The sequence below is a fragment of the Prionailurus viverrinus genome, chromosome A3, assembly GCF_022837055.1.
Source record: "Prionailurus viverrinus isolate Anna chromosome A3, UM_Priviv_1.0, whole genome shotgun sequence".
NCBI classification, from domain to species: domain Eukaryota; kingdom Metazoa; phylum Chordata; class Mammalia; order Carnivora; family Felidae; genus Prionailurus; species Prionailurus viverrinus.
Window position 1 is genome coordinate 68,312,745 of NC_062563.1, and position 11,007 is coordinate 68,323,751.

Genomic DNA, 11,007 nt, shown 5'->3' on the forward strand with positions numbered 1-11,007 from the left:
TCTTCAGTGGCGAGTGGTGGCTGGAGCTGAGTCATTCTTCTTTCATCTGTGAGATACTGACTGAAATTCTTGGAACTGTTCCTTTCCTGTCCTTCTTGAGGACTGCTCGTTCAGATCTTTCTTCAGTTCTAGGACATTACCCAATGTCTGTTGTCCCAACAAATTATTATTATTATTCTGTCTGTATTTTTTTAGAGTCAGTTTCAATTGCTTACAATTAAAGAACCCAATTATATGCAAAGTATCTCTATTTTTCTTTCCATACATGGTCTTTTCTGTCCTTTGTTCCATTGCCCCAAAGTGGAAAGGTCTGCTTCCTCCTTTTAGTAAGCAGATTGACTTCCTAATTGTGGACTGAATAAGAGACTGCCCCGACTGACCTTGGTGACCCCACTGAAGAGACTGAGGAATGCCCTCAAAAGCAAGAGGAATGGAATGGTGATTTCTCTGGAACTCCAACAAGACACCAGGACTGGGGGAAGGCAGTGAGAAAGCCCTGTGAGGACTCGGGCTCAGCAGCATGAGAGCACCTTGCCCAAAGCAGTGGCAAGATTTCAAGGGAGGGTGAATGATCAACCTTCAGAGCCTAGCTTTAGACCCCTTATCTCTCAAAGGCAAAAATTCCTTTACTTTTGGCTGGTCATTGAAGCAGAGATACCAGACTTCATAGTTCACTGTGGAGATCAGCAGTGAACATGATGATAGAGGTCCAGAGGCCCTTACCCTGATTTTCTGAGCACCATGGAAGGATACTAGATTCTGGAGAGACGCTGAGGAGGAAGGAGACCCTGGTAATGCCTGAGATTGAAATTCTTGCAAGTCTAGGAGGATGAGAAGTCAAAATGGAAATTAATTTGATTTAATAAAAATAAAGAAGTAGGTTTTTTTGGTATCCTTAGTTTGTAGACTTGAGATTCATAATGGCTATAAGCCCTTAAAAAATTCTCACCCAGAGATTAACAAGTGTTTTGAGTGCCAATTCTATCCCAAACATTAGCAAGACTCTGTGGGTAAAGCAAAGACATAGGAACTTTGCCTGAGTCTTCCAAGAGAATACAGCCAACTTGGAGAGAGAAGACTCCAATAGCTTGGAGGAAATAAGATACCTTTATAAGAGATAGTCATCAGCATCTAACAACATTTTAAGAGCTGCCACATGTGCTTAATTGGCAAATGAGTGGCCTGGTCAATAACAGCATGAATTCAGTGGTTGTAACATTAAAGGAAAGTGGGAGGAAAAAAATAATTTAATGCTTTTTGTTCCAGTAAGGGTGAGTGTGCTCGGTTGCTTGTTCTGAGAAAAGGAACAGTTTGTTCCTGCATCTCACCACTTCCCAGGGAGCCATGCTTTGCCAGCCCGTGGTCTCAAGGGTCCCTCTTGCAGAGTTGGGGGTCAGGCTGACTGGAGCAGTTTGCAGAAATCAAGCAGGCTGATAATGCACTTAAAGATGTTTTCTGCTTGTCCTTTTTCCCTGTCTTCTCAAATACACAGCACTTGTCCAGGTCAGTGTCACAGGAGCTTATGTTCCTTTTAAGCAATAAGACCCAGCAGGCAGGGGATTGCTTCGGGATTAGGGGAACTCAGATTGGCTTTGTATGTCAGGGACATGGGCCTATTCTTCCATGCCAGTATCCAGCACAAGGTTGTTTGAAAGCCTTGCTTAAAAAACCTCAAGTTATGGCCAGCTTGGAGCTCTGGGCTTTGACGTAGGCAAGGTGAAGAGATCAGATGAAGTTGCCCGTGAGGTTGGGTGGTTGAGGAAGGGATTTGAGAGTCATGTCAGTGCAGAGTTTGTTCCAGGATATTCTTGGATTAGACATAACTCCATTTTGGAGCTTGGTGTTAGTATCTGTAAAATGACCACCAGAATACAGATAGAACTTTAATCAAAATTGAAATATCCTACATTAACATATTAAGGAGTGGCCATTCACTTTACAACAAAGATTGTTCCCTTTATAAGAATTCAAAGTAAAATCCTTTTACAGGGCACTTGCCTTTTATTAAAAAGTGGAACATGATTTGCAAAATGTGTTTGTATTTTCAGCTTTGAAGGGAAATCTCAGTTGCAAGAAGAGAGTTTCACATGTTTTGCTCTATTCCTTCTTCACCCTTCCACCCATCTCCTCCTCTTCTGTGAAAATTATGAGGATAATGTTTACATGGTACTTAACAGATGTTTAAGATCTGAGCTGAAAAATCCAAACTGGTAGTGTATTCATCAGCAAAGACGAACAGGGGTTCATCCTCCAGTGGCTTCTAGACTGGCAGGGAATAGGTCTGGGTTCTGGTCCAGGCCTTATCTCTAAATAGCTGGGTTCCTTTGTGACATGTCTTAGAATTGTAGAGCCTTTGTGTTGGGACAGAATTAAAGGTCATCTAGTGCAGGCTTCTTCTGACAAAGGCATTTCATCTACAATATCTTAAGTGATGAGTATCTAGTCTCTTTATTTTCTGGGCCTCAGTGGGTCCATCTGTAGGACAAGGGAAGTTGATCTTCAATTTGAATCAGAGAGCAAGGTGGGAAGAGGAGGTTTGAGTGAGTAGAAGCCAGGACTCTGAAAACTAAATGACATCGCAGTCTAGCAAAGGCCAAGCTGTCCGAATAAGAACTCTTAGGGAATTAAATATGCATTCATTTGTTCTGCACAGGTGTACCCTCCTGTGGTCAATAGTGAGGAAAAGTTATGAGACTTTGAGACACTTGCAGTGTGCTCTGAACTTCCTACAGTTCTACTGCAACATGTTTAAAGGGAGGTAAGCAGTGAGTTTCCTGCATGTTTAAGCTGAATATTATTACAAGGTTGAGCAGCCTCCACTGGCCTCTTCTCTCTTGCTTCAGGTCTCCCTGCCCCCTTCTTTTTACAACATGCAAACCTCAAGGGCATGCAGTTGGGTCTGGCTGAAATCAGCTGAATGTTTACAGGGTTTATCCAAGGAAGAACCCTTGGGTCATTGTCATGGCAATTTTGATAATACTGACAGGGTGCAGATGTGGCTGTCCAGGGCAATCGAGAATGCATCCTACCCTCCAGCCTCAGCCACTGCTTGGGGCAAGTGGGGCTTAATAACCATTTTTTTTTGCATTCTCTGTACACACACACAAAAATCAAATATTTCATCTAGAGTGAGAAAAAAAAACTCTGTAAAGACTGAATGAGTCACTGGTAGAACTGGACAAATAGGTCATTTCTGCATAACTACATTGTTTCTTTATTGTCTGTTAACATGTCTATTCACCCTCTCCAACCAACCCCCTCCTTCCCTGCTGCACTCAGATCTGGATATGGACTCTGCAAGACCAGGGATCTTGTCCAGTTCATCTTCTGATGTCTCCAATGCCTAGGTACTTAACAGAAATCCAGCAGTGTTTGCTGGATGAATGAAGAGCTGGGCATGTGATGGTAGAGAGATGTGTTAGGAGACTCCTGGTGGGCAGAGACTGGATGAAGGTAAAATGAGTGGTGTGAAGAGGCAGGGGCTTCTGGTGCAGATGCCAGGACAAAAGATAGAAGGGAGTGAGTGTAGCTGGTGAGGCAGGATGAGGATGTTACCCCTTCAGTGGCAAGGCCTTAGCCAAGGCTGTTGAGCATGGAATCAACACCATGAATATCAATGCCCAGAAAAGTAGAAGTTAGTGTCAAAATATTTGGAGAATTAGATAGAGTTGGAAAGAGCTTGGGGGCAGAAAGATCTGCAAGGAGGGTGAACTTGTTTCCTTGAAAAAGTACAGCGTGAAAAAGGCAGTGCTAGGGGAGCCTGAGACCTGTTATTGCAGGCCCATTTATCTGGCCAGGAGTGGAGCCAGGACGAAGATGCAAATGCCCAAAGAGTTGGCCACCAACTTGTACATGTGTGTTCGTAGTAGCATTATTCATACTAGCTAAAAAGTGGAAATAACTCAACTTTCTATGAACTGTTGAGGGGATAAACAGAATGTGGTATATCCATTTAATGGAATGTCATGTAGCAATACAAAGTAATGAGGTATGGAATCATGCGACAGAACAGATAAAACTTGGAAACGCTGTGCAAAGTGAGAGAAGCCAGTCACAGAAGACCCTGTGTGGATTTATTCCATTTATATGAAATGATCGGAGTAGGCAAATCCATAAAGACACAAAGTAGGTTAGTAATTGCTGGGGGCTGAGAGAGGGAGGAATAGGGAGTGACTGCTAATGTGTACAGGGTTTTCTTTGGTTGGGGGTGATGAAAATGTTCTAAAATTAGATTGTGGTGATGATTTTATTACTTTTTGAATATACTAAAACCCATAAAATTATACAGCTTAAAAGGGTGAATTGTATGCTATGTGAATCATGTCTCAGGTGCCCTTATTCCCACCTGCTGCCCAACTGACTATGGGTGGATTTAGAATGGCATCTACTTTCTTAATTTAGTCCAAGACACCTCTTGGCATGGGGCATTTCCTTTCTGAAGGGCTTACAGCTAGGGATCCTGTGACTTAATGTGAGTGTTTTATGAGTGAGTGGGGGCAGTCCAGTGATTAAGAGCACCATCTTTGCAGTCAGAGAGACCAGAGCTCTGATATTTGCTCCTTATTCAACCTCTCTAAGTCTCAATTTCCTTATCTGCCAAATGGAAATACTTTGCGTACCTACCTCTTAGATTTGATCTGAGATGTATATGGAGTTTGTAAACAGTGCCTGGCTCATGAGTGTTCAACAGCAGCTGTTGCTATAATTAATGATGATTATGATGGTATAAATGCTCCAGCCTTCACTCTCCCTGATGATTATCTGACTTGATGCTTCGAGTACATTTTGGAGAGCAAGTAAGTGGCTTTCGACCCTGGAGATAAAAGTGGAAGACTGAAAAGAATAGAAAAATTTATTGACAAGCTTGTGTGGATATGCATGGAAAAATGAGCTCTTGTATTTGCATTTGATTTAGTTTCTCCAGTGAAAAAAATGCTAATGAATATGATTAAATGGCTGTGCTTAATCCTGTAATTTAAGAGGGAAAAGAAGTCATTAGCAAGTTGATTCTTATTACTAATACTCAAGGTAATCAGCCTCAATTGCAGAGACTGATTAAAAGTAAATGTCCAAATGAAAACACGGGGCTTAAATTAATGAAAGTTGGAGCCCCAAATATTTAAGATAGTAATCTGTGGTTCCACGTTAAGATTAAAGCGATTAAATTATTGGCCATATTTGAACAGGAACATGTGTATATTTTGTCTTTGTCTCTCTAAATAAGGATGGGGAGTGGAGATTTCCAAGCCTCATGCTTCAATAAAAACTTTTCATTTTTCTCACTCAGATATTAGCTGTTTCATTCAACTTTTATTCTCTCTCTGATAGTCACATGACTTTTAAAAATTCTGATAAGACTTGATAGAAATGCCTCAGTGAAGACTCCTCTGAATCAGGTCACCATCAGTCATTACTTACTGGTCTGCACTTTTACATGAGATAAAATACTCAGAACTAACTCACACATTAAATAGCAGATACTAGCAGGACAGTAAGACTCTTGACAGAAGAATATTTCCGAATTTTTGGCCATGCTTCTCTTCTGTCACCAGCTAAGATATCAAACTGTTCAGTGCTGGAATACTTTAGTTTTAGAAATATGTGTTTTGTAGAAAATGGAATGATTGCAAGTTAAATTCTATTTTAAGTGTTGTAAGGTAGCTTTCCCCTTAAATTATCTGGTAGATCTTTTAGAAAGAGCTGCCAAGTGTCCTCTGTTTCTTACCTTCAATTGTTCCCTTTCTACTGCCCTCTTTTTTAATTCCTGGGAAGGTGCTCTGGTGACTCCAGCATCCATTCCTCAGTCCCTGACCACTACCATTCAACTCTCTGTTTCTGTGAATTCAGTTTTTCTTGGATTCCATGTGTCAGTGAGGTCAGATAGTATTTGTCTTTCTCTGTATGACTTACTTCACTTAGCACAATACCTTCAATGTCCATTCATGGCAGGATTTCCTTATTCTTTATGGCTTACTTTACTTTACTTTATTTTACTTTACTTTACTTTACTTTACTTTACTTTACTTTACTTTATTCTTTATGGCTTATTCTTACAAATGGCAGGATTTCCTTATTCTTTATGGCTGAATAATATTCCTATGTGTGTGTATATATATATATGTATGTATATATATGTGTGTGTATATATATGTATATATGTATATATATATGTATATATATATATGTGTATATACATACTACAATTGCTTTATCCATTCATTTATTGATGGACACTTAGATTGTTTCCATGTCTTAGTTATTATAAAGCTGTTATTAACAAGGGAATGTAGCTATCTTTTTGAATTAGTGTTTTTGTTTCTCGTATCTTTTTAAAAATAGCCATTTTAGGGGTATCTTGGTAGCTCAGTCAGCTAAGCAGCCAACTCTTGATTTCAGCTCAGGTCATGATCTCACAATTCGTGAGTTCAAGCCCTGATATGGGCTGTGTGCTGACAGCACAGAGCCTGCTTGGAATTCTCTCTCTCCCTCTCTCTCTGCCACCCCCTCAAAATAAATAAATAAACTTAAAAAAAAAAAGAACTTGTCTATCCCCTTCATTTTAAAAAAATAAATAAAAATAGCCTTTTTATCAGGTGTGAGGTGATAACTCCCAGCTTTAATTTGCATTTCCTAATGATTAGCGATGTTGAGCACCCTTTTATGTACATGTTGACCATTTGTATGTCTTCTTTGGAAAAATGTCTATTCAGTTCCTTGCCCAGTTTTAAATCAAATTGTTATTATTTGTTATGAGTTATATGAGTTCCTTATATATTACGAATATTAACCCCTTCTGAGAGACATCATTTGCAATTTTTTTCTCCCATCCAGTAGATTGCCTTTTCATTTTGTTGATTATTTCTCTTGCCTTACAGAAGCTTTCAGTTTGGTGTGGTCCCATTTATTTATTTTTTGCTTTTGTTGCTTGTGTTTTTGGTGTCATATCCAAAAAATCATTGCTGAGAATGAATTAAGGAGCTTTTTAATTTTTTTCTAGTAGTTTTACAGTTTCATGTTTTATATTTAAGTCTTTAATTTATTTTTGTAAGTGGTATAAGATAGGGCTCCAGCTCATCGCCCTTTTCAGTGTTTCCTGGCTACCCTTTACTCAACTTTTCCCATTTCTACCAACTTTGTAGACAAGTCATGTGAACTCTCTCAGTCTCATTTCAAATGTAAAATAGGCATTGTATTGATGATCTTCTGGGTAATTGTGAGGATTAAACATATTAATCCTACATAAATATATGTGTAACAAGCCTAGCACAGCACTAAACATATAGTACACGCTCCATAATTGTTGTTTATTTCCTTTCCATTTTTCCCCCATTAAAAATTGCTTTCACAATAAGGCATTAAAGACCAGTAAGAATGTTTAATGAGTTACTATTCTTTGTGGTATTTGCATGTTATTCTATGTAATTAGTTCAATCAATCATACCTTCATTCCATATCAGTGGATATTTTTTGTAGGCCCCTGTATTCCAGAAACTGTATTAACTTTAGCACTTAAAAATTGAGCAACAAGCAGATGACATGATATTATACATGGAAAATCCGATAGACTCCACCAAAAGTCTGCTAGAACTGATACAGGAATTCAGCAAAGTTGCAGGCTACAAAATCAATGTACAGAAATCAGTTGCATTCTTATACACTAACAATGAAGCAACAGAAAGACAAATAAAGAAACTGATCCCATTCACAATTGCACCAACAAGCATAAAATACCTAGGAATAAATCTAACCAAAGATGTAAAGGATCTGTATGCTGAAAACTATAGAAAGCTTCTGAAGGAAATTGAAGAAGATTTAAAGAAATGGAAAGACACTCCCTGCTCATGGATTGGAAAAATAAATATTGTCAAAATGTCAATACTACCCAAAGCTATCTACACATTCAATGCAATCCCAATCAAAATTGCACCAGCATTCTTCTCGATACTAGAACAAGCAATCCTAAAATTCATATGGAACCACAAAAGGCCCCGAATAGCCAAAGGAATTTTGAAGAAGAAGACCAAAGCAGGAGGCATCACAATCCCAGACTTTAGCCTCTACTACAAAGCTGTCATCATCAAGACAGCATGGTATTGGCACCAAAACAGACACATAGACCAATGGAATAGAATAGAAACCCCAGAACTAGACCCACAAACGTATGGCCAACTCATCTTTGACAAAGCAGGAAAGAACATCCAATGGAAAAAAGACAGCCTCTTTAACAAATGGTGCTGGGAGAACTGGACAGCAACATGCAGAAGGTTGAAACTAGACCACTTTCTCACACCATTCACAAAAATAAACTCAAAATGGATAAAGGACCTAAATGTGAGACAGGAAACCATCAAAACCTTAGAGGAGAAAGCAGGAAAAGACCTCTCTGACCTCAGCCGTAGCAATCTCTTACTCGACACATCCCCAAAGGCAAGGGAATTAAAAGCAAAAGTGAATTACTGGGACCTTATGAAGATAAAAAGCTTCTGCACAGCAAAGGAAACAACCAACAAAACTAAAAGGCAACCAACGGAATGGGAAAAGATATTTGCAAATGACATATCGGACAAAGGGCTAGTATCCAAAATCTATAAAGAGCTCACCAAACTCCACACCCGAAAAACAAATAACCCAGTGAAGAAATGGGCAGAAAACATGAATAGACACTTCTCTAAAGAAGACATCTGGATGGCCAACAGACACATGAAAAGATGTTCAGCGTCGCTCCTTATCAGGGAAATACAAATCAAAACCACACTCAGGTATCACCTCACGCCAGTCAGAGTGGCCAAAATGAACAAATCAGGAGACTATAGATGCTGGAGAGGATGTGGAGAAACGGGAACCCTCTTGCACTGTTGGTGGGAATGCAAATTGGTGCAGCCGCTCTGGAAAGCAGTGTGGAGGTTCCTCAGAAAATTAAAAATAGACCTACCCTATGACCCAGCAATAGCACTGCTAGGAATTTATCCAAGGGATACAGGAGCACTGATGCATAGGGCCACTTGTACCCCAATGTTCATAGCAGCACTCTCAACAATAGCCAAATTATGGAAAGAGCCTAAATGTCCATCAACTGATGAATGGATAAAGAAATTGTGGTTTATATACACAATGGAATATTACATGGCAATGAGAAAAAATGAAATATGGCCTTTTGTAGCAACGTGGATGGAACTGGAGAGTGTGATGCTAAGTGAAATAAGCCATACAGAGAAAGACAGATACCATATGGTCTCACTCTTATGTGGATCCTGAGAAACTTAACAGGAACCCATGGGGGAGGGGAAGGAAAAAAAAAAAAAAGAGGTTAGAAAGGGAGAGAGCCAAAGCATAAGAGACTGTTAAAAACTGAGAACAAACTGAGGGTTGATGGGGGGTGGGAGGGAGGAGAGGGTGGGTGATGGGTATTGAGGAGGGCACCTTTTGGGATGAGCACTGGGTGTTGTATGGAAACCAATTTGTCAATAAATTTCAGAAAAAAAAATAAAAATAAAAAAAATAATAAAAAATAAAAAAAAATAAATAAAAAATACTTTAAAACTTTAAAAAAAAAAAAATTGAGCAACAAAATATTAGGGGTCCAGTGTTCCTGAAATTTTACCTAGTGGGTTTGAACCTAAACACACAGACCTGGTAAGATACTTGAATTATCTTGGTAGTATGTTACAACTCACATTATCAGGCTATCTTTCCTGTCTGACAATTGCACTATTTGGTGGAATGCCTAAAAACGGTCACCAGAGTTGAGAACTTTACCATCTCTGAAGGCAACGATGGAAAGAAACAGACTCAGGAAAGGCAGCTCACCAAGCAGAGCAGTCTCCCCAAATGTTGCTGTTTTGTCTTAATAGGTCTGTGTTTTTGTAGCAAACCTGTCTGACAGAGGTGTGTTCGGCATCATTCTCTAAGGATCCTGAACTTCATGATAAAACGATTCAGAATATCTTCTGATGAGAAGCACAAGGAGGAGTCAGAGATTTCCTTGGGGCTACTTAGCCATAACAGAGATAGGACCATATGCAGAACTAAGAGAATTCAGGAGATAACATATTGAAGGACTGGGTTTGCAGGAAGGGTATGGATGATTAGAGCAGGGGCACAATCCTGGATTTCTTAGCACTTTTTAATCCAAAGAGCTAAAGAGCCTCTCAGCCTGCTTATGAAGAGAACTGGCATAATTGCTACCCACTTTATAGGCGAGGAATTGGGAAGCACAGATTCAAGGCCTCTCTTACCTGGCTCCAGCTTACCTGTTCCTCTTTATCTTCAATATTTTAGTATCACCTCGGCAGCAACCATACCCCCCTTTTTTATCATTCCGCAATTATACTAGGATCCCTTCCCAACTCTGTGTGGAGGAGGGAGGTAGACTAACCCCAATACACAGATGAGAAAACCATGGCTGAGGACTCAAATGATTTGCTGAAGCTCACCTGCTTAGTCATGGCATGGCTGGGACAAATTTAGGCTTCCAGACTGCCAGTCCATCTCCTGATGTCCCTAACCTCCAAACCTTAGGGAAATGTGAATTCTAGGAAGCCTCCTCAGTGCATGCTGAATCTCTACAGACAGACCGGCAGGTGGAGCAGGTGGAAGAGGAAAGGGAGCACTACCTATCCATCAGGCTCCATTTACTCCTTACCCAAAGATTCTTCTTCTAGCAACTTAACCACTTTCCAGAGTCAGCATTTAGTGATGGTTGTAAAAACACAAACAATTTAGCACAGGACACTCTGAACTATAAACTCTGGTAAATAGGATTGGGGGAAGATTTAAGTGGAAGGGACAGCTGCTATAAAGACTTAGCAGGAATTCATTAGGCTCCACAGATAAAGCAGATAAAAGATCCATAATCACATACAGGAAGTGAAAGGAAAATCCTAAATCATTAAGATGCAATGAGGTCCTGCCACACTCATTAATCAGATCATCCTCAGGGGTCAAGGCTCAAGTATCCAAAGGGACCGACAGAAGGAAGGCTCCTACACCCACCATCTTCCATGAGAG